Source organism: Microplitis mediator, chromosome 1, assembly GCF_029852145.1.
Source record: "Microplitis mediator isolate UGA2020A chromosome 1, iyMicMedi2.1, whole genome shotgun sequence".
Classification (NCBI taxonomy): Eukaryota; Metazoa; Arthropoda; class Insecta; order Hymenoptera; family Braconidae; genus Microplitis; species Microplitis mediator.
The window spans coordinates 24,198,687-24,225,217 of record NC_079969.1 but is presented as its reverse complement, the minus strand read 5'-3'; the positions used below and the strand labels follow the sequence as shown (position 1 = coordinate 24,225,217).

Here is a 26,531-nt window from a genome sequence, read left to right as displayed (position 1 = left end):
GGTTTTCTTTCTTACCACTATGGTCATTTTAAAATTTTTTTCCTGAAAAATTCCAAACAATTATTGATGAATTGATTATTTGTAAGTCTAAATTTTATCATAATTTTGTAGTTATATACGAATATAAATTAAATACAATAATAAAATAATAATTATGAAATTTAATTGCTGTTAGTACGATAAAAAAGTTAAATAATTATCGCAATTGGTAAATAGTAATTGTTAAGAGTTAGTGTTTAAAAGAGAATGTTTTAAATTCATGATCCTGAAGTTAGCAGACAGTTTCAAATTTTTGAATTTTTGTTTGAACGACTTAATTAAAAAAAATATGCACATGTAGAAAATTTAATAAACTTTAGGTGCAATTTTTTCAAATATTTTTTTTTTTATTAATTTATTGTTTAAAAAAAAATTCAAAAATTATTGGACGTCGGCTAACTTCTTCAGTATCATTTTAAATTCAATATTTTAGTCAGTCTTTTAAAATCAGTGTTTTAAGTCAATGTTGAGAGTCAGTGTTTTGAAGTCTGCCTTTTAGCGTCAGTGATTTCAAGTCCGATTTTTAGACTCAGTAAGTTTGAGTCCGTGATATAGAGTCAGTGACTTTGAGGTAATGATTTAGAGTCAGTGATTTAAAGTCAGGGTTTTAGAGTCAGTGATTGAAGGCAGCGTTTAGAGTCAGTGTTTTCAAATCGCCTTTGAGAGTCCGTGATTTGAATTCAAAATTTTAGAGTCAGTAATTTGAAGTCAGAGTTTTAGAGTCAGTGATTTAAAGTCAGTGATTTAAAGTCAGAGTTTAGAATCAGTGTTTTAAAGTCTGCCCTTTAGAGTCAGTGATTTTGAGTTCGAGTTTCCGACCCAGTAAGCTGGAGTCCGTGGTATAGAGTCAGTGATTCGGAGTAAATGAATTACGATTTAAAGTCTGAGTTTTCGAGTCAGTGTTTTAAAGTCAGTGATTTAAAGTCAGTGCAGTCGAAAGTAACTTAAAAAAAAAAACAATAAAACGAGCCAACAAAGACATTTTTCTCAGCCATACCTCCAAAGATCGTCGAAGGTCATCAATGGTAAGTACATTTAATACTTAAAACTTTTTTCCTTTGTTATGTTAAATAACTAATTAAATTTGTCAAACTTATTTTACAAATTAAAGTTTCTTAACTGTCTTCAATTAAATAATACAATAAACAGAAGTTTGTGAGTTGAATTGAAAAAAGTTATGCAAAATATACTTTCAATAATTTAATTACTGAATATTCAAAATAAATAAACGAACTTTTTTTGAGTGACGTAGTTCTTTAAAATATATAAATTTTAAACTAATTCTCGATAATGTTCTGGGAATAAATAGATCTATTTCGAACTAGAGATAATTAAATCTATTTTCTCAAGACATAAAAACCCATCAGACAGTAACTAACACATACGTTGGTAGATAATGAACTGAATTGTTGTCTCAATTGGTACATAACGTCATTGTTTAATCGATAATTTAGTGAATGAATACCAGTTCATAGTGGTTTGACCTATAAATGCTATTTCGTTAATTTCCTGGCAACGTCAAGTATATCATTGATGAATACGTCCATATATACATAATACATATATTTGAATAAACATTTATCTCATGTACATAAAACAAAAGGTAGGATTTTATTTTCTATCAATTTATTGCGCTCACAAAAAAAACTAAATTATTGCTCATAATGACCATCAATTCAACCGCGTAATCACATTGTCAGGAAATTTATTTGTTATGAAAAAAAATTAAGTTCACTCAAATGCTGGTTGGATTAAGGAGATACGTCACCTATTCTTTTCATCACGAGCAAAAAAATTAGTCGAACCTTTTTTTGTTGCATTCGTATAATAAATTAGAATTCCAAAATAATTTATCTAATAGAGGCAGAGTTAAAAAAAATTTTTCTTTAGCATTTTTTTATGTCACATAAAACACAAAAGATTGATTATTTAGCAGTCGAAAATGTTGAATAGTCAATGAAACTGAATAAATAATCGGCTTTATGCTGTTAGCTCTTGGATAAAAAATCAAATTATTCTGGTATGATTTTTACTTCATGTAATAAATAAATATTTTTAAGACTAGACATTCTTGTGCTGAGTAATTTTTTGATTGAAAATTTTCATTAATTAAATTGCTCGATACTATACTATTTTGGAAAAAAATCATCTTAGCAGATGTAACACTTGAGTAACCCAAGTAATTTTGGTTTGAATAAAGAAATTTATTGTATTTTGGAACCAAGCAATTTTTATCATAGAAAAATTTATTATTTTGAGTTAGGTGTTACACCATTTAAATATAGTGGAAACCTAAACATGCAAACCTCTCAATAAGACAATTTATAGATAAATTGAGAAAAATATAGATAGCCCGAACTGGGAATCGAACCCAGACCAATTTGGTATCGCGCCGAGTGCTCTACCAGTTGAGCTATCCGGCACTATATTTTATTGGCTCAAGAGTTAATTTTTTGAAATATTTCATTTATCAGTGTATCTATGTACCTGAAAATATCAGTGTGGATGTAGCAGGCAGTAAGCGAATTTAAAATTACTCATAAATAGGGTAAATAATTAATGAAAGAAAATTTTTAAAAAATGCACATTTATAAAATTTTGAAATTAATGCATTTTTTTCAAATATTATTTTTTAAATTATTTACTCTATTTATTTATAATTTTAAATTTGTCTGATGTCTGCTACATTCACACTCGTCCTGAAAATCGGAACGTTTTTCGCTGAGCGAAAATGAAAAAAATTTGTGTAATTTGACTGTTTAAGGGGTAGTTCTGGAGGTTGAGGGTGGCCTGCAATTTTTGGTTCATGTACCAGCATCGATGAGAAACATTTCAAAAATCTAGATCCAGTAGATTTGTTATATACCTCAAAATCGGAGCGTTTTTCGCTGACTGAATTAAACAATTGAAATGAAAAGTAAAAAATCTACTGAATCTAAGTTTCTGAAATGTTTTGCATATGTGCTAGTATGTCAACCGAAAATTTCAGGCCACCCTCAAGCTCCGAAACTATCCCTTAAGCCACCCTCATCAGTCAAATTACACAAATTTTGTGGATACTGAATTAACCGACGTTTAACGATTATAGGATTTTTTTTCAAAATGATAAACTATAAAAAAAATTATTTTAAAAAATTGCACTTGTAGTTTTTTCAATTTCCTACATATGTGCATATTTTTTGATTTTTTTTTTGTAGTTACTGTGTTGAAGAAAATAAAACCAAAAATTGTTGATTGTCTACTAACTTCAAAATCGTAATTTTTTCATTTTCGCCGAGCGAAAATCGTTCTGAACTTCAGGTACATGTGTATCTAAATGTAGCGTTATTTGTTAATATCGATAATAAGTAGTTCAAACTTTTTTTGTGCTGACAGGTAAATACTCGAATTTATTTTTGCTATACATATATATATATATATATATATATATATATATATATATATATATATATATATATATATATATATATATATATATATATATGTGGGTCTGTGTACTAGTATATTCATGAAATGTCTATTTTAGTGTAGAGAGGATGTGTTGAATGTTGAATTTTAGTTCGGTCACAAGTTTATTCGTGATCTGAACATATTGTGGACGGCATATATTTATATATATATATGAGCGATTCGGTGTTTATTCACCGCTAATGAATTTTCGTCAGATGAGAGGCAATCAGCATGCATCGAGTGCGGCTAACCATTCCCACTCGTAAAATAAAAGAGGGATAGAAAGGGATAAATGGTTATAAAGAGTGAGAGGGTGTGGGGACTTGATCGGTCAGTTATTTAACTCTCGATTGTGATCGTGATGACGGTGGCGGTGATGATGCAAAATAATGAGAATAAAGTGTGATAAACTTTTTGGGTCGTGAAATGAGTTTTCATATATTTCCAATAGATATCAAAATTATTGTTTTTATTTTTAAATCCACATCGTTTAATCTAAAATTTTAATCAACACTACATTTTGCTTAGTTATCAAAAACGTCTTGTAATATATAGTAATTATTAACCAAAAAATAATTTTAATTATAGATTATTTTCATACTTTAATCGCCGTATATTTACTACTGATAAAGAAAGATTTCTCTTTTAATTTACGGGAATTAATTTTTTTTTGAGTAAACGCATGAGTGACTTTATTAAGAGAGTTATTGAGCTTTTGATATTTTTTTGCATTTTTTAATGAACTTTATAAATCTCTCATGCGTGAATTTACCCCGATTCTTTGTACGTATTAACGGGTCTTGTTCTTTATTAATGCGTATATTTTTTTGCAATTCTAATTATATATATATAGCATTTTAATATTAAATAACACGTTAATTAAAATTTATTCATAATAAATAATGAATTACTATTGGATTTGATGCTGGATTTTTTTTTTAATGAAACGTGACATTTATTAACTAATGCAATTTAAATTACGTCAGGGCAGTAAATAAATAAATAACTATATATATTCGGAAATAAATAGTGTGAGCATCGAGGAATTTAATATTAATGTACAATGAAAATAGTAGTGAGTATATAATGAGTAATGACATTTCATTTACGATTACCAATAACGGCGGGAGATGGAGACAGAGCGAGAAAGAGAGAGAGAGATAGTAAGTGAGTGGGTGAGTGTAGTGTTAGAAAGAGGACGGCTATACTATCATGGGGTGGTGATTCAATAATCACTTGCTCTGTGAGCATTCATACACATGGAATAGTCATGGTGGAAGCTATGTAATAAACACATTCCTTCGGTCGACCGGAACGCAGATGACCTGACAATATATTCACCTATTGTATTGAATTAGTCTCATCGTACAAATCGATTTGCGATCTATCTACGGTGAAAATTATTCATTAATGAGCAGCAATTTAATCGGCCTTGCATATAATACACAGACACACACACTCATATTTACATATACTCCAAAACCTCATTCAATTACTATTCATATATTTTAAATTTTCATTTTCATAATTAAATTATAATTATAACAATCAATTCTGAGAAAAATATATTGACTTTTTTTTCTTTTCCATGTATATTGACATATTTATTAATACAATTATTAATTAATTATTTTGAAAATATGATTGTTGTGAGTGCAAACAATTGATAATTTGTATACTCACGTACGATAGGTCATTTATAATTATGCGGTGAATATCATTAACGTTATTAATAATTATCTTTATCAAAATATTGATTGTTGTGTAGTTTAAAAAAAAAAAAATAATTAGTAGGGGTGCGTGAATCGTGTTCGAATCGAATATAACTTCGATTCGAAATTTGAATCAAATAATTTTAGTTTTTGAAGGATTTGTCGATTTTTGAATTATTCAAAAGTATTCCAATTGTTCATGACTTGCTCGGTTCGAATCAAAAAATTTGGGTCAGCTTTCAAATATTCAAACCAAAAGAAATTATCTCGTAGATTTGTATCTGAGTTCCATTTACCTCTGATAAAATTTGAATTGTTAAAAATATCACAAATTTAAGTCGTTGAAAAGAAACTTTTTGAATCATTCGTGCCTTTGAATTCACTGCAAAATTTTTCGTTTTTATTCACTTAACTTTAGAGCGAATAAATTGAGATTCTTTTAATGAACAATAATTTCATTGGTTAGAAAATTTAAATCGAACCGTTTACTAGTGTATCACCGACCTTTTAAACTCAAAGCTATAGCTATTTGAAAAAAATTAAACTTGAAGTTTTATTATCAAGATTCTCTAAAAATGAATTAGTGAAATTCACTGCGAATTAGTGGATAGTTATTATTTATCCAGCTATAAGTATACCGCTAATTTAACCAGTGGTATACTTAACTGGTTTCTAGTGCATATTCACTAATTCGCAGTGAATTTCACTGATTCATTTTTAGAGAGCATTTAATATTCTTTTTCGTTGTAAGTAGAATGTGGCCATTTAAAAAAATAGTATTTATGTAATGATATTCCGTGCGGATGAGATAAAAAAATTAAAATATAACAGTTCAGGTAATTATGTTATAATGAAATTGCTGAGTAACTAGACTGCTTTCATAACCAATGATAAAAAGATTTTTTTTCTTTTTTTATTTACTCATTTATAAAACGATTATTTTCTGCATTAAAACTAAAAGATAAGAAGCTATACGGGGGGAGGGGGGTTAATGGTAATGGTAGCAGAGAATTTTATCGGTATCATAAACGAATGATTATTAAATATATTAATATATATATTTATTAGTAAAATTGCTTTTTAACTGGTCAATCAATTGCTGTAAAATGGCATTGTAATCAAAATTTGTATAGCCAACACCACAAAACGTGTCTATAAACGTAACTCGATTACACGCGGGAGTAAACACTCAGTGGTTGTTGCAACGTAGTTGTTAGAAGGTTGTTCCTCGCTCTATCATCTGGAAAGTAGAAATTACGTAACAGTTAACTTTAATTGCTCTATTAAATTCTAGTATTGCTCATAAATATATGTACATACATATACACGTATATAGATTTATTTAATACAACTATTACTATCTTTTAAAGCTGTATAATAGCTAGAAATATTTATTGGTAGTAAAAAAATATTTTATAAAAATATTGTTTTGTTATTTTAATTTGATAAAATAACATGAGAATATTTTTTCTTGAATTTATCCGATACACCATCTGCTGCCAGAAGTAGTAAAGCTTTTTGTACTCTACTACATTAACGTTTGAATGTACGGAATACATGAATGTTGAAAGCTATTCCGTGAAAAAGGTTATTTTAGTATATTTTGAGACCAATAATTCGGTTTTTGTTAACAAATAGTAATAGTCATTGCATTAAGATGTATATTTTTATACCGATTTTTTATCACAAGCACTTTCGACATTGAATACATTCCTTTTCTTTTATTGAGTACAAATATTTTACGTATCATAATTTTTTCACCTTTCTGCCAATAAAGTTGAAAATTAAAAAAAAAAAAAAGTTATTGGTTTTGGTTCGATTTTCGAAAATCAAGTTTTCATCAGATCTCGAGGTTTTGAGGTCCTAAGAAGCTAGTCTGTCCAATTTCAGATGGACGTCCATTTGTCCGCCCGTGTGTGTGTGCGTGTGTAAGCTTTGTTTGTCCGACGATATCTTTGGAACGAATCAACCGATTTGACGGACTTGGCGGCAATCGAAAGGGCTCACCGATACTTAAAACGGATTAGATTTTGAAGTCGATCAGTCAGGTCAAGCAGTTTCTAAGTTAGTCAAAAAATAAAAACTAAAGAAAATTGTTTTTTGTAGTTTTTGTTTCAAAACTTGATCAAATCTAGGTTTCAAGAAACCCTATCGATTTCCACAAAATACGTGCAAATCGATTAATTCATTCTGAAGATGTCCATCAAAAATTAATTTTTGTGCCCGTGAAATAGACTTTCTTGCGATCCAACCGTTTTTTGAGCTTAAAGAGCTCAAAAATTTAAAAATTATAACGTGTTCGAGCTGAGAGAGCTCATAAACAGCGGAAAGTTCTGAGGTTGACCCACAGGTCAACCGTTGTTCAGATTTTCTAATTTAAATTGTTGGTTGGTAAAAGCAGGTTTTACTATTTTTAACAAGGCTATTTACGAAAGTTTCTTTAAAACAACAATCTGAATTTTTTTTTTTTTTACTTAAGGACGTTCATGCGCTGTACGTGAGTCACATGATAATTCGTTAGTTTACAATTTAAGTAATGTTTTTTTCTCATTTATAAAACATTTTATTATTATTAGAATTTATTCTTTTACATATTAAAATTTTTTAATAAACATTTATTTTAAAAGATAGCAAAATTTATACTTACATGGGAAAAAATACTGACTACTTCTATATGCCAACAGATTAACTATCATTATGCTAATATAGCGATTTTTCACGTCGACATGAAAATTTTTCCATTATTGAAAAAAAAAACTTCTCTTATATAGACAAATTTTAAACGTAATTTATTTATTGGACATAGTTTAATGTATAGATACCGTGAAATCAATTGCAGTACAGTCTGCATCGGAAATTCTCAGCATTATTGCAATAACAACTATATAAGTAAATGCAAATAGTTCTTTCGACATTTTAAAGTTTAATGAAAATGAGAAACTGAAACATTTTGTCAATGTTTAAAATTTTCTAATGAAAAAATTTAAATTCAAATTTAAATTGCCACGTATTTTTGTCACAACATGAGCGTTTGAAGTTTTTTTTTTTTCAAAGATTGTCAATTTTGTTCCTTTGTCTATAAACCTTTAGACAATTCGACTTTTGAATCAATTCTGAATATACCGATGATATATATTATGAATACTATTCGCTGGATTATTAATCGTTGTGACAAAATTACATGTCATTGTCAATGATAATAATAAAAAATAAAATGATTGAGGCATTGATAGTAAAGTGGGTCATTTTATCAATGTCTAGTCTGATGATCTTTGTTGATGGTACAGTGATAGTTTTCTTGAAGAAGTCGCGAACCGTAGACCTGGCGTAAGTTCAATATGTATATGTATCTATATCTATATCTATATACATATATATATATGTGTATTGATATATATATGTGTATATATAGCAAGAATATACACAATCCTACCGAACCAAATGGAATTCCAACTCGAATGCGACGTTTGTCTACTACTGATAATAATACGGATGCACGATTCACGTTCGTTCATTTCCACCTTTCATGGCGGCAATACCAATGCCATTGGCATCTTCATCCACGGTATTTTATTTTATTCTTATAAACTCTCCCCTTCACTTCATATCAATAAAATAATACTTGTTTTATTGATTTCTGATTTTTTTTTCATTCTCTCTATTTCTGTTGTTTAATTTATTTATTTTTATTTTCATTTTTCGTAACAACGTGAACAGCAATAAAATTTAAATTTCGCTAAATCGCGTTCTATCGCTGCATCATCATTGATTTAATCCAGTCTGTGTCAGAGCTTTGTAATTACACTCATTGCATTCTCGAAATACAAGTCTACGTTGACGATGTCGACACAGCAGATTGATTGTCTCCCATCTGTCTATCTATTTATCTCCATTTCTATCTCTCTCTTCCTCTATTCTCTTTTGCATTTAAACATTATTACCGTCTGATTTCTCTCATGATCCTCCTCTTTCTCGTGCTACTCTAAATCCTACTCCCTCATCCTCGTTTCTAGTTTAATTCAACTTTGTTGTGTTACATTGGTTCTGTTGATCCAAATATTCGTTAACGTTAATTTATCTTTGATCAGTCAAGTTAATCAATTATTTACGAATGAATTAAAAAATCCCAGCACTTAAAATTTTTTATTATTTTTCAAAAAATAAATTTACATATTTATCACAATTTGAAGAATTATAAAAGTTATTTAAATTCGAGTTACGTGACCGGTCGTTTAAAAAGTTTCGTTTACTTAAGTACGCCCGTTATAAAATCGAATTCATAAGTAGTTGAACGACGCGAATCGTCAGCCTAATACGACTTTACAAACAGGTTGGCCCATCTTTGGAAGTAAACTTCGAAAGATTCATAACTTCCATACATCACTAGGTCTTGTCTATAATGACTGATCCTTTGATTTTCCCAATAAATTTGCATAAGTCCGTGTCAAAAAAAAAATAACATCTTTTATTCGTCTTTTTTTTATTTGAAATTGAAATCATCGAAGTCAAAACCAAGTCGAATTTAACTTTTTTGACTTGAATGGATATTAAATAAGTTAACTGAGCCAAAAGTACGTCAAAATAAAATGTGTTTTTATTCGATTTTAAAAATTTTAATCGAACGTTTCATTCTGGTGTAAGGAAAAAATTTTATATTTACAATCTTAGGTGCGTAGTTTACTATTTTCGATTGACTAAACAGGTATTGAAATTTTTAGTTTTAATACAGATGATATGAAAAATAGTATATTGCACCCTTAGGGAAGAAGGTGAAATATTTCAAACCGTCTGTGCTTACTCGAGTCTTAGGGTAAGAAGCCTAGGGCGTGCATACTATTTTTCACACCAGTAACGGAAAGTTTAAATTTTTTTCATTTTTGGAGTGAAAATTAGTACACTTGTATCTTTTGTTCATTTGTTTCCCCGTAACAGAAAAGTAAAGGTTTCTTCTCTTTACTCTGGGCAGGAATTCAAACTTTTCATGCAGTTGTGATGAGAATTACTTTGATATTACATAAAATTTGGTTGATACGATAAATAGTGTAGAAATTAGTTTCATAATTTATAGGAATAAGTGTTGAATTTGAATTGATTAACCGTTTGAATTGTTTGATATACTATTAAATTTGAAAAAAAATTGATCCAATTCGTATCGAATTGATTAAAAGCTATACTTCATATTATTATAAATCTACATTTAATTAAAGCGCAATGCATTATATTAAAGCCGTTCAATTAAACGATGGCCGCATCATTTAAATTTCATTCTAACCTCTATCTATACATATTGATAGATGAAAATCAACCGAGAATAATTACTCATAGTTGGATCAGTTTAAATGACAATTATTTGTGTATTTATTCATACTAAATAGATTGTATAATCATCACGTAATTAATAATTATTACTAGCAATATATATATATATATATATATATATATAGGAAATTAAACTTCTACAGATAATAATTATCATTATGCTATAATTAGTAGAAATAATAAAATTTAAGCTGAAGATGTACAGATTAAAAAATCTGAAAACCGCCAGACCCTGCGGGCCAGCCCCAAAACCTCCCGCTGTTTTCGAGCTCAGGGAGCTCGGAAAAATTATTACTTGTCAATTTTTGAGCTCTTTGATCTCAAAAATTTGTTGGGCCGGTAAAACATACGTTCACTGAAAAATCATAACTTTTGTCCGACGATATCTTTAGATGGAATGAACCGATTTTAACGTTGTTGGTGGCAATCGAAAGGGCTCAACAAGACTTGAAACTGAGTGAATTTTGTGGCAAATCGGGTGAGTGGTTTATAAGATATACGCAAAAAACCAAAAAAAATTTTTAATTTTTATTATTTGTATAACTCGTAAACTACATGACCGATCTACCCCAAAATGTAATCAATTTTAAGATTTGGAAAGTCTTTTCGATTGCTACCAAGTACGTTCAAATCGGTTGATTCGTTCCAAAGATATCGTCGGACAAAAAAAAGTTTACACACATACGTGCACACACATACACACGAACGTCCATCCAGGAATAGTCAGAATAGCTTCCTAGGACCTCAAAACGTCGACATCTGATGGAAAGTCGATTTTCGAAAATCGGATCGAAACCAATAACTTCCCTTTTTTTGAAAATTTGCAATTTTCTTAGCGGGAAGGTAAAAAGACTAATTCTTAATATACAAATAGTATATTATTAGTAAGTATAAAAATAAAAAAATTAAAATAATAATCTTTAATCCGATTGTGAACATGTCGTTCAAGAAAAATAAGAACATAATAATATTTATAATATTACTCGTTAAGTAGTGGATTAGATGTCAATATCAGATGTCTTGTGAGATTATCGATTGAATTGGTTGCTGACATTGTCAACACATCGATCAATCATGCATTAATGTATTATAGTACAGTATGCACAGGCATATATGTATATATGAATGGCATGACGTTAAACACTAACAGATTTGGCATTTGATAATGCATTATCGATCAATCAAATGTTGTTTTTAAATTGAGTTTCATGAAATCATTTATCTAAGTTATTAGATAACTTTTTAATATTTAAATATATGTATTGTCATGTTCTACTATGTAGTAGTATAAACACTAAATATCAGGATTGATTTAATTTATCATTGATTGGACGCTTCAATGCATATTTAATTCAGTAGCAATTCGTAATTGTGATAATTGATTGCCCACAACAATTTTTCCAAAGTGATTCTCTTTATGTTACTGACTCAAAATTGGAAAGGTTTTCAAAAATTGATGATATTGTGATTCTAAATAGATTTCAGGACAACCGATTTTTCTGGACAGATGTTGTAGGCTAATTTTATAAAGCACTTTTTCGTATACAATTGAAAAGCTATATCTGAGTAAATATATGAGCTTGAAAGCATTTGATTAATAATGTCTTTGAACTCGTTGAGTTCGAGGACAGCGAATTTTTATTTAGGGTTCACCCGTTGGGTCAATCGTTTTTCAAATATTTTTTTAAGATCTTATCATAGTAATTTATTCGAATAAATTTATGATAACATATTTTTTATATGGATTATATACTTTTATTAGTTCCAATAAATTCAGATTGTTCTTAATAAATGCCATAAACTTTTATATGTTAGTCTGAGAAAAATCTAACAGTATTATTTAATCAAGATATAAAATAGTATCTTGTAATATGTCTCAACTTTGACTTTTTTAAAAATATGTTCACTTTGTACATATATACATGTGCGTATAGATAAAACCAAAAAGTATTTATCCGAACTCGAATCGTTGAAAATTTTTTGGCGCAGCTAATATGACCACTTATTCATCTTTCGCATTATATATTATTGCTCTAGTAATTTTTTTAAAATTTCGTTTGATACGTATGTATTATCCGAATTAATTTTGTTAATTCTTGTTGATTGAAAGTTTGAAGGTAAATAATTTTGGATCAGATCTCCATAAATGATTGATGTTGATGTTTCATAGAGATTAAAATAATTCGGTCGGTATTAAATGTATCATTAGACATCGAAGGGATTATGCCGCATTTATATTGACTACGTTATTCTACATGTTGCTATTTGTCACAGAGGTCCTTTGAAATTATTCCTTTGATATTGATACGATGACATCTACTGTAGAGTAGAGTTAATTAATTATTGGACGATAAGTTGAGTTGAGCTTACTTTTGTTATTATTTGATTAATGCGTTCTATTGAGAATTTTGTGGATGCGATAAGTTTTGAGATCGAGTTTTTAAATGAAAATTTGTTATTAGGCTTGCATTTATAACTATATCGTGGCTAAACAGTACAAATGAAATGCTGATTATTATTGAATGTTTGAATAAGCACTGGGGGAAATGAACATGATTAAATTTCATAAACACGCACACACACACGCACTCACACACACAAATATCGTTAAACGAGAAAATTACCTCAGCAAAAGTTTTATGTTAATTTCTTTTCACAATAATTGAAATAAAATTTAATTTTCCAAGTGAAAGCTTTTTATATTATAATATACATTACTAAGTCGAAGTAGATTAAACTAATTATTACTTACTTAATGTGTGGTCGAAAATTAAAATTAGAAAAATATTTTTTCTTAAGTTCCATCGGTTCTTTTTCTTTCAATAAATAAATTTTGCTTAATAGAATTTATATATTATATATTTACATTTTCAAAAAAACGAGTGTAAAAAGTGAGGAAAGAGGGAGTGAAAGAAAAATAACGTGGGAAAATTTTATCACAAAATTTAATGGGAACGTGTCGCCTGAATACATAGTGTAGGGTTATATGAGAGTTACATTTGCATAATACTTTGGCAGTTGCAAGGTGGAAAAGACGACAAGGATGAGAACAAGGACGACATGGGTGTTATGCAAGGTACGATGAGAAAAGCGTTACATTTAAGTATGACGTGGGGTTAATATTGTGTTTAATGGAGAACGATATAGTGTAAAAAGCACCAGTAAATTGTGAATGAATAATAAACACGGGAATTACACGGGTATTTACCCACGTTTAAAAAATATTCAATATTAAAGACATACACACTCACACTTACATACATACATTTTACACGCATAAATACATTAGTAGCTTTTTTTTTATTTTTTTCAAACATTTAACATTAAACTATACAATCAACACGGTACATTTATTGTAATTGTTTGTCAGAGTATTATATTCAAACCTAAATAGCTTATATATATATATATATATATATATATATATATATATATATATACCTATCTCATTAGGCCAATTTGAATATGTCGCATGGTCATTGAACGCAATGTCTGAATTACCACACACAGAATGCTAATGGTTGTCACACGTAAGGATCATAGACGCCAGTGACACGCATCTATATACATATGTACACGTGCATAGAGACATACACGTGATTCTAGTGCCGAATTTCCACTCTATACATATATATATACACATTCTCATGCAATAGCTCTTTGTGAATAGTGTATAGCAGAGAGAGGGGTACACGATAGAGTTAGATTTCGCTTGAACAGACCACAATGAGACTATTCGGAAGCTCAGCCACTTTACTATTGTCTATGTGTGCATATGTGTATAATTTATATGTGTAAGTTAAATTATCACATGTGTGTTAAACTAAACTAAACTCATATGTATGCACACAGATTGCTTCATTTCTGAAAGCTCTATTTAGCAGCTGATCAAGCATACGATTACATCACTAACTGCTAAACATCCTTGTGATCCGGCTTTGATCGTTATTTGATTGAAAAAAAAAAAAAAATTCACTTTTTAAATTAGACTGTTTGTTAATTATTAATAGGGTACATAAAGTACTCGGTATTAAAACTGACATGTAATTTAAAATTAAATAATTTGTTTTATAAATGATGTCAAGGGAAAAAGTATATATAGTTTATTAAAAAAAAAGTATTGTTTTTGTAACTTATAATTAGGTAGAGCATAGATTTATAATTAAATTAGTACAATTACTTGACATCAAGTGTCATTCGTATTATAAAATATTCTTTAGCAGAAACGGGAACGATAATTGAAACTTTATTTTTATGAAGTTTTAAAAAATTTTCTATGAATAACAAGCCCTTTACTTTGCATTTTATAATAATTTTTTTTTACAACGGTTGTATAATATGAAAAAATTTGAATATAAAAAAGTTTAGATGAATTTTACGATGTTTTAGTATGTGAAAATTTTTTTTTTTTTTTTTAATATGACTAATGACATTTAGTTGGATGATATAACCAGCATACACATTGGAATTGTCATTTTGATATTCACGTGTATTGAACAATGGGCGAGCGAGACAAATCACATCGCGGTAGCATTTGTCACAACTGACTTCCCTCTGGCGTGACTGCCGAGATATCTAGAGTAGGGTGTGAGCAAGTGTTACTGTGTTTTACTACACATCTATGTATACATGTGTGATGAAGAAGAGGGGAAAAGAAGATGGAAGTGAAAAAAAAAAATTATTTTTTTCAGTTTATTCTTTTATTTTTTTCGGCACTGAATTCACTCTCTACAGACAATTGTTAGTGACAGTTGCAGTTCAGGTCTAGGTCACAAGACATTTCGGTTATCACTCGCCGCGGGGGTATAAAACGACTCAATTGCTGGTGTTACTTCTACTACTACTCCTACCTCTGCTTCTACTACTTCTAGAACTGGGGTATTTTATTCTCAAGCGTGACGCCAAATCGACTTTCGTATGAGCGTAATTTATCGCGTCCGGATCGCGAACTTCTTCGTGATTTTCAGCGAAGGAGGCCAATCCCCAGTCAAGTTGTACTTCCGTGTGCAATAATCTATATATATATATATAGATATAATACATTTGCCGTGGTAGTAAGGGTTGCATCGACACTTCTTATTCTCTTTCTTTCACACCTATCTTCTTATTTTTAGTCTCATTATTCTTTTGGTTTGTTACATTTCTCGTTTCATACAGCACTATATATTAAATGTATATATATATATATATATATAACGAGGTTCAGAAATGATTATTCCTGACTCTTCAATTTCAGGTTAACGGGGTCATATAGAAAATCGCACGTCGATCGTATTATTCTCACCAAAGATTCTCCTTCTATATATGACCTCGTTTTCGAATAAAAATCAAGTGTTGGTAGTTAGGGTGTGTGAACGATTTTATTTTATTTTATTTTCATATTCTTACATTTTTATTTAATTTTTTTTCAATGCTTACTTCGCGCTATTAAATTTTTTTAGCACATTTCAATTTTTATTTTAACTGTCATTCATTTTTAATTATTTTTACCATTATAATATCAATTAATAATTTGATAAATATCATAATAAAATCTGAGGAAGTATGAAATTAATTTTTCATTAATTATAATCTATGAATAATATAGAATTCATAATATAGAAGTTTGTAAAACTTAATTATTTTAGTTCATAAACGAGAGTAGTTGTTTAGTTAAACTTTTCCTGTACATGGATTCGTTTTGTGCTCGTATAATTATTTTAAATTTCTGTTATTAAACTTGGTTTTATTAAATTTCAAATGAAAAATTTTAAAAAGTAAAGTGGTAATTGATACAATCAATCCAAGTGTTTCGTATGAATTACTTAATTAAATTTATCTTAATTTCTTCATAAAGGAAATTTATTATATTGATCATGACGAATGAGTCATAAAAATGATCATTTGATGATTTATCTTAACTTAGTTGAACTAAATTTTTTTACGTGTATAATAACCGATATCAGTTTTCAGTGCAATTAGTAATTTAGTGGTGTGTAAAACCTGGAATAGCAGATTAGCTGTAAGTATGATTTTAAACCATTTATAACAGTGAAAATGATCATTTTATCTTTAAACGCGTTTTTCTTGAAACAGCATTTTCCGAATTTTCTGCAGTGATTACTCAAAGACAAATGATCCGATCATTACCGAATTTTTTTTCTACATGTTCTTTATATAGTTCTTCATACAATGACCTATCGATTTTTTGATCTGATCAAAAATCGAATTTTGGCAGGCCAAAAACGACCAAAATTTTGGGTGACATTCGACTTTTTTTCTAAATCGCCGCCATTTTATCAATTTTTGATACTTTTTTTGATCGTAGGTCATTAGACGGACAATATCTTCTAGTTCAACGAGGAATTTTTTTTTTTAGATTTTATCCACCGAGAAGCCCGGAATCACTGCAGCAGTGGAGAACCTTTTTTTTCGCGCCGTCGGAGATCGTGTATAACTTGAAAAATATTTAATTTTTGATTTCAGAAATTTCGCTGTATATTCTTAAAACATGTATAAATATACTCTTAAAATTTTGAAACAATTAATAAAGTAGTTTTTTAAATAAAAATTCCCAAAAATCACCCTTTTTTTAGGCCTTTACACTAGGTGTGCCCCTTAAAAATATAAACTTGTCTTGAACTTTGTCGAATTTTTCGATCCTCTAGTTTTCATGACAGAGGGGCGGGGATCGGGGTCAAACTTCTAAGCGCCTTCATTTGTATTATGTAATCGATTAAATATTTGAATATGTATTTTAAAATCCAGGTCAAAAAATAACTTGAATTTGACTCAATTTAAATCAATTTACCCCAAAACGAATTCTTCTTTGACTTTTTTGACTTACATGGATACCAAATAAGTCATTTTGGTCAAAATCCGTTCGATTTTATTTTTTTTTATATAGAGAACCAATCATAAGCTTTTATTTGATATCCAACTAGTAACTTTCCATATCAACTGCGAGTTTCAATGTCTGTTTAACTAGTGAATACAGGTCAATTTCAGACCAACGCGATTTAGCGGGCAGAAAGTAATCAATTCCCTAGGGAAGAAACTCATCAGTTTCTACCCACAAATTAAATTCTGACTTCATTTTATCCCTATTAGAATCGCATTTAGTAATTGTAAACGTCAAAATATTCATATAATTCTCATAAACAACCAATTTAAAGTTTGCTTTGGAAAATTAAAAAAATAATCTGAGTTCTAATAAAAAACACAATTATCGAATTGATGAAATGCCATTTTTTCACTGGTTTGGTACTTAAATTTTAATATTTAAAATACAGGATTATTTTTTTGCCACTATCCTTCAAAAATTAGTCTGTTGCAAATGGCTCCAGACATAAAAACTCTCAGTATCATTGTAGGTAATATGAAAAATATAGTGCTTATCACGGGATAAAACTCGATTTTCAGACTTCGGGTGATGTCAGCCTTTGCCTTCGTCTTCGGCAGTCAACTTCACCCTCATCTGAAATCATGAAATCCTCTGTTTCATCCTTTGCCACGCAATATTCTATTGTTGAAATAATTTTTTATTCTCTTAAAACAAAATCCTACATACTTTATAAAATGAGAGGCCGCTCACTGGGTTCGGAAGAATAAATTTTATATCCAAGCCAAATTTCATTATAATTAATGGATTGTTTCAAAAGATATAAAATTTTTATTAAAAATGATGAATATACATCGAGAGATCTCATAAGTACTCCAATACGGACACGTTGAAAATAATTATTTATTATCAAGTAGAAAAAATCACAAATTAATAATTTCGAATGCATATCAAAATTGACTATTACTCTATTTATTGATTAAATTTCGATGTATTCATTAATTTATCCTGTCAACTTTTAAATCGATAATGAAATGATACGAATAAATAACTAAAAATAATAATAACTTGTGATAAAATATCGCGAAGGAGATATATGTATCCAATAAAGCGATTCATTGTCAATCTATATATATGTGGTCACAATATACACTCTCACACATATCGACGAATAGATTTACTATATATACATCCATATATAATTAGAGAGAAATAGAAGTGAGGTAAAAGGAAATGCAGTTCAGTTCAGTCGAGAATAAGGCCTAGTTTTGTATATGTGTTGTTGCCGGTGTGTTAAAACCTGATGACTCGCGAGCGTGCAACACCCCGTAGTCAAGTTACATTGGGCTTACTACAGACAACTGCTTTAAATGGAAATTGTAGGCATACAGGCATCAAGCTAGATAGACTGCTTTCGGTAGTGATTGTGACTGGGCGTCGTTTTCCACTTTAATTAGGTCATTGTTTCGATTGTGAGTCGAGTAAAGGCATTTTCGGTAACTACGTCCGATCGTGTGTTTCAACAATGCATCAATCTTTATTGCCTATAATTTGTTTTTGTCTTTTCTCTCAATCCTCTAAACATATCCACTACCGTAAATATATATATATGTATGTTTATACATAAAAAAATTTATATGTGTCCGGTTTAAAAAGACACGCTGATACTTATCATCCGGAATACGTATCAACCACTACACTAGCTGAATCGCTTACAATGCTGCCCCCGACCTTTTGAACCCTTGTCCGCTCATCTCCTACTCGTATCGTACATGTCGGATATTTCGATAGGAGACTGCGATATCGTGTTTCCGGTCGATCGATTTTGCGTCGGACGAGTTGAAGTGACGAGGTGCCAATTCTGCCAATGCACGTCCAAAATCATTGTGTGACTCTAGTATCATATATGTATAAATATATATATATATATACATACATATATATGTAAATGTGTTTTTGGTATATGTTCATCGACGAGCTTTATTTTCACTGATACTATGGTCGTTTTTTCATTCCTATATGATACATCAAAGTGCAATAATATCCTTTGGAATTTGTATGACACTATTTGATACTTTTCCACAGTTTATTTTCGAGCCATTTAACTCAGCACTTTTAATAAAGTTTTTTTTTATTTCATTTTTAGTTTTTAGTTTAGTGTTTATTTAAAGTGTTCTATAATTACTAGTTTCAGTAAATATAAGCGTCAAAAAATATATACGTAAACTAAAATAAATAATAAATAATAACAAATTAATGTGACTTGAATTAACCATATAATTCTTTAATTTCATATGAGTAAGATTATTAAAGTAGTTTAGATAGTAAAGAATATATATATATGTATATGTTGTGCTTTGCTGAAATTACACTCGATGTAGAGAATAACATAATACTGACGACGAGCGTCTTTCCTCATTTACGTCAATGAGAAATGTCTTGAATAGTAGTTGTTTTGTCATTCTGAAGATAAGTACTGGGATATATATGTATGTATATATTTATATATTGAGAAAGAGAGATAGAGAAAAAGAAAATAGTAGCACGTTGCCTTCAAGAGATGAAGTTTGTGGTATAAATTTCAAACAACTACAATAGTCAACTTACTCAACTGCCATTTGTGAAAATGTCAGAAATGTTGATGATACTACTTCTATACCTATGTACTAAAACTTTTATGTCAATTTCCTTCATTCAAAGGGTACTTATTTCTAATTATATTTCGAAATATTCATTTTAATGAGTGATCTTGTTTGGGCTCATCATCTTTGAGTTGTTCTTAATGCACTCATGTATTAATGTAAGTTAGAACATATGTCGACGCTTCTGCCGTGAGATCAAAGACATGTGTGTCTTGTGCTTTGAAAATTTTTTGTTTGCAACCAACAGAAGTTGTTTGAAGCTTTTAATAAATTTTGAAGTTATTTAAATAAAATTTACTGCTTTTGAATGAAAATGATTTTCAAATATAACTCATAATCTTTTGACTCAAGGCTGACAGTTAGTGAGATGACTATATAGTAGACTTGTACAGAAAGGTAGACAGATAGAGGTATACAGTAAACTATTGAGGAAAAGATCGAGAAGTTTAAGTTGGAAAAACAATCGTGAGTTGAGAACTGCCATCTGTCTTGGTTAGATCGCTATAGGTGAGAAAGAATGGTCAAGTCTCGAAGACTTGAATGGAGAAGTAAAAAACAAAGAAAGAAGAAAATTATAGTGTGTAACTGACGGGTTGTCGTAAAATAAAAAGAAGTGAGTCAGTTGGTTTTCTAACGACTGTCCTGGGATTCAATCTCTTTCTCTCTTTATTTCTTGAGTTTTCCAGTAGCACTAGTGCAACGTTTAGCATCACTTCTAACTGTCTGTCGCAGAGTACACCACCTTTGTGTTGGCTTACATTGAATACGAGTATGCTCCGACGAGTTGAGAAACCCGTGGGTTAATGCAGTGAATTCATCTGGTGATAATTTATTTACTTTTGTCATTTTTTTTATTCTTTACCTCTCCATCGCTTTTTCGTACTGGCATTAAAAATATTAAAAAAACTTCTTTCACTTCACCTCAGACTAAGATAACACATTTTAACCATGTATAATTTTTGTTAGCAAAGCTCTACAGTTTTGGCATATTTTTTCTAAATTTATGAATTTTTCTATAACATTAAAGTGCTTGTTAATATTTGAAATAAACTTGAATTCAATATTTTATATTAAAAAATCTCCAGTATAATATTTATAATATTACTAGTGGATATTAAAAAAAAATTTTTTTCCATAAAATATCTCCATTTTCTCAATCTGTTTTATTAAATTTAATTTTATTATTTAATAATTCACATGATATATATATTTCATCAGTGATGCCAATTTCCAGGTCATTGAAAATAATTATTTCAGTTGGTTGGCTAAGCCAACTGGTGCCATAGCATCGTTATTACAGTGAAGGTAAAATAGGGATGAAATCGGTTAGTAAATTTAGTAATTGAGGTGAAGAGTAAAGGGTTCACATTCAAACGTAGTACATATATGGATATATAGATGTATATGTATGTAATGTGTGGTATTGAGAATGTAAATTATTGCAAGAAACAAACAACAAGAATAAGACACACATGCACATGTACATATATGTATATATTAGGTAGAGAAAGAGAGATAATGTGAACGTGAGACAGAACAGTTTTATGTATGCATTATAAATATATATGTATATAGTTGGTACGGCATCATGAGAAGTAGGGTACCAGAGTTTAAATATCTCTCTGCCTTCACGAAGATAAGGAAGCGTCCTAAGTTTGAGTTGGGCTGTGTGCATAGTTGGCGTGCTTGTGAGCACTATTGTTTCGCTTATTGTACCGATTGCTTTGAATTTCGGTTGTAGCTTAAGCTGCTTGCCGATCGTACAACCTTCGTATTCCTCTTTCTACCTCTGTTCGTCTCTCTTAGCTCCCTTAAAAATTTATACCCTTCTATCTTCATTAATTGTACGGCTACATCTATTCTGCCACTCCCTTGCGACATTTTTATACTTCTAAAAGTTACTACATGGAAATACATGTAGCAAAGTAATATACGGAAATGTCCTACATGGAGAGAAAGAATAGTAATGATTACCATTCTACATAGTAACCAGACTCATTTTTTATAAAATGGTAAATAATTTTACACCCAGATAAATTTTTAGTAAAGATTACCTACAAAGCTCGACGCTATGAGGATATGTGGTAAATATCTAAATTTTTCCCATGCACATTGTAAAATATACTACTCTATAGCATGTAAATGGAGTGCAATTTCTACTAACGTTATAGTAAAAATTTAGTTACTGGCTAGATGTCGTTACAGTACCAAACTTTATAGGTAATTTTTACTCAAAAATTATCTGCGTGTATGTAGAATATGATTCGTTACCATTTTTTGGAAATGATTGCTATATGTTACATTGAAACAAGTAAAATAGTAAAAATCGCTATCTAGCATGGAAATTAGGGCTATGTAAATAAATATATTTAGCGACGATACTTTAGGATTAGATTGTAATAATCACTGCCTAAGTCGCCAAATATCAAAGAGTGAAACGTTGTGAGTGGTAATGAGAAGAGAAGAGATGGAAAAAGGTATTTGTGGGGTGAGAGGCGTTTCGTCTAAGTATACGATAGCTGAGAGTCCTCAGTTAGGTCTATCGTATACCCCACCTAAGATGCCGTGTTAGAATTTACATGTTGGAAATGTTATACATTGAAACAGGCATAAGGACGAGGTACTGCGAGAGGCGCGAGTTGTAAATGCCATCTTGCGGATTGAAGCCGAACCACCACATATATGAGACAACAAAATACATAAATTGTTTAGTGCTCTAAATATTCTAATTTTTTACATTATTCTTCACCTTTCATCAAAATTTGATATTTCATACTGAGTCATATTTTAATTATTTCAATAGATTGATTGAATTTCTACATATATTTGAAGTAATTTGAGTTATTTTGTCATAACCTTTACTAATTATAAAATAAATACAACATCTTAATTGTTGCCATGGAACATTGTAATCATGTCCATTTACATAGTTCTCTCGTCAATGTAGAATAGTAATCATTCCTATGCTAGCATAGCCAACGTTATCATGTAGAATAGGGGGGGGGGGATTACTCTATCCCCCGACTTTTGATACTAAAAAATCCTCGTTACTATGTAACATAGTAAAGGTTATCGTTCTACTTAGGAATTAGAAGTATTATTTTCTCTCCGTGCAATCAGAAATATCACTCCCTAAGAGAATACTTTAATAAATCACGCTCCTATTGATCAATTTGATTTACTTTCATTACAAATACGCTTCATCAGTCTACTATACCCGAGATCTGATGAACTAACCACTCAATTCCACTAAACATTTCAACCGGTAATTATTCAATTAATTGTAAATTTCGGGTTCACACTAATTACACGTGATATTAAATGCCGACTGTGGTTGATTATATAAAGACTTTTGTTGTACTGTATTATATTTATATATGTATACCTCGTATTGCCCCTTGGAGAGTTTTCGGTTACGGGTTATATATAATATTGTTACCTAATCTCCTATGTATAAGTCATATATACACATATATGTATGTACATAAATAGAGTTACAAATCCGTTGAATGTAATTGCTTTGGAGTCCACGTGGGAGTCGTTTACCAATTTCAAGTTGTACTCTACGTGCCAGTATATGGTAACACTTCAGAAGTAAAAATTAACTGAAATTTTTATTTTTATAACTTTTGTTGTTTAATTTATTTTTTTTATGCATTAAATAATTAATTTTTAGCTACGTTAATTGTGTAATAAATTTTATCGTGATTTTTAATTAGAAAAGAGAAAAAAAAATCAAGATTGAAGATAAATTTTAAATGGCGAGAAAATTGTGCCATTTTAATTTTATTATTTAATTTATATTTTATTTGTTATCTCGTGGGATAGTAATATTTTGAAGGTAATTGTAAATGTGGTCGGTCATTGAAGAGTTTAAAAATTAACAGTTTAGCGGTAGTATGGTTTTAAACACAACGAAGAAGAAGAGTAGAAGAGTTGAGTAGGATTTCAGGGTTGTAACTGTACAGTAACAAGTCTTAGTTCGTATTATGCCGGTGGAAATAAATGCAAATGAAGCCACAGTCTTGTTAAAGCGCAGCATGTTACGAGACTCACGCAAGAGTAGTAATTTTCCCTCAAGAGGAATAGCTGTGTTAGCATTAGTAGGATGAGACGAAAAATATATTATAACGTCTAAAGTACTTGTGAAAATAACAAATCTTCTTAACTCTTTTAATGCAATCATTTTTTTTTTTCATTTTAATTTTATTTTTACGCTGTCTCAATTGTAATACACTGCATTATTTTTTAATATTCAAAGCTTGTAGAACAAACGGGGTAAAATAAGCTACTTAAAAAATAATGAAAGTCAAAGATAATGTTTTTTTAAATTACTAGTCTTCTTATAACAATACTTTATGTCAAATGTCATTTTATCCTTGATGACTTTTTCATTTGCATAACAATCTTCGAATGACGATTTTCGGTCAACCAAATTATAGAGAAAAGATCAATGAAGATTAATCCTAGGGAAAAGTCTTCTTCACTTCACGAATTTTGCTAAAGTTGAATTTAAAATGGTGAAAATTTATCTTTTGCTAATTTTTCTTTGGTTCCTTACTCTGTTGTCACGATCGGAGTGAGTGAAGGCGACGGGCGAAAGGGTTATTTTAATTTATTATTTAATATCGGAATACCGAATTATCTCGTTCTATAACTCAACCAAGGAGTTCGATTGAACCGTCACGTGGCTAGTGTGAGAACATATGAGTGATTGGGCACCGATTATTAAATTATAAGTTATAATATGAAATTATTTTTATTCTGTCATCCAACCAAGGAATTCGGCTCACGTGGCTGATATAAGAATGTTATAATTTCGTATGGTTTATAACTTATTTGTCTATTTGTACCGAGCGGATGTACTATAGACCGTCCCGTTCAATGACCTGCGTGGCGTTAGGGTAGGTCCGGGATTTTTGAGCGAGAGGGATATTGGGTCGGTGAATATGGGCCCTCGAGAAGACCGTGTTCTTTCTCCGTCTTACTTAGGGTTACTATGACTTAATTTACTAGCACTTGAATGCTGGAGAAAAAGGACAGTAAATAAAAAGACGAATGTATTAAAAGAAAAACATGTGTTGTATATTGACAAGTTGAATCTTACATGTAAATATTATAATTTTAGACTTACCCAGAAGGGTTGATATACTTGCACACACACTCACTCCAAATTCACCAATTTGAATTTGTGCACACAGGAATTTACAATGTTTATGACAGTTTTATTGAGATTCACAGGTTGAATCTATTCAAACGAACGCACTGCACGCTGAACCGAAAGGCCGGCTTTGCCTTCGAGTGAATTTGCTATGATTTTTAGGTTTTTATTAGCGGAATTAACTATTCCTGAACAAGGACTCCGATTTGGACGTCACGTGAAGGGGTTTAATTAATTTTGATGCGAACTCAAATGATTTTATTTTAGGTATCCAACCTAGGAGTCCAGATGCCTAGGCGAAGGACCGTCACGAGGAAAGGTTTTAAAAATAAAATTTGAGTCGCGTAATTTATAATTTTTAGTAAAAGAATCGAGTTGCGTTTATCGATCTAGGAGTCCGGTTGCCTAGGCTGTGGACCGTCACGAGAGCGAATTTTGAAGTCGATTCAGTGAGTCTTACTCGCAGATGGATCCGACAAAGGTTTAAATTACAAAAGTAAAGAAAATTGAATTCCGGTTATCGATCTAGGAGTCCGGTTGCCTAGGCTGTGGACCGTCACGAGAACGAATTTTGGAATCTTGCTCGCGGATAGATCCGACAAGGGTTTCGGTAGTAGAAGTAATGACTGATTTTAATTATTTTTCCGGGGTTTATATACGAAAATTTTGGGAGAAAAGTGGGGCTAAAAATATTGAGAGCGTGAGAGTAAAGGATTAGATCATAAATTTGAGTGACATTTACTTTCATTCTCGGAAACCTGTCATCTTAGAAAATTTACTATTTGTAAGGGACTCAGAGATACAGACGGTTAATTCATTTACGACCAAATATTAATTACTTAAATCCATTAGTGGTACATATTTTTAAAAGCGATAATTTAATTTTTAAGAAAACATTTTAAAATTTACCTCTGATCTCCGTATAGAGATGATAGAAAATAACAGGAGATCGTAAATTTAAGTGACATTTATTTTAATTTTTGGACCTCTGAAAATTATTTCATCAAAAATTATCGGCTACCGAAATCCATGGGAAACCGTTAGTTTCATTAGCGGGTGGATATGCACTCTTTAATTCCATTAGCAGCGAGACAGAAAGAAATAAAATTTTGATTTAAATGACAGGAGCTCTTTACTCTACTTTTCGGGTAAATAAAATCAACATAGAATTCGTGGGAACTGTAATATTCATCGGTGTTAGATGATGTTAAATTAAGTGCTTGGGTAATAAAATTTAGATCTAAGGGAAAATTTTTAAGCTAACTTGATTTAGACATTAGAATTTACTTAAGGCTTAAGTAGGAAATATTAAGAAAGAGATCAAAAATAATTCTATGTGAAGTTTGCCGTTGAGGACTTTACCGAGTAAACCGGCCATCGCAGTGCAG

At 30.2% G+C, this 26,531-nt stretch overlaps 1 protein-coding gene across 1 annotated transcript in view; it reads left to right on the top strand.

The window, feature by feature from the left end:
• The first annotated feature begins 422 nt into the window (after positions 1–422).
• The window catches only part of LOC130668778 (kin of IRRE-like protein 3), a 289,972-nt gene continuing 263,863 nt past the window's right edge, over positions 423–26,531 (top strand). Inside the window, exon 1 of the mRNA XM_057473904.1 lies at positions 423–1,064. The gene's annotated coding sequence lies outside the window, so the exon portion shown is untranslated. The remainder of the gene's footprint in view (positions 1,065–26,531) is intronic.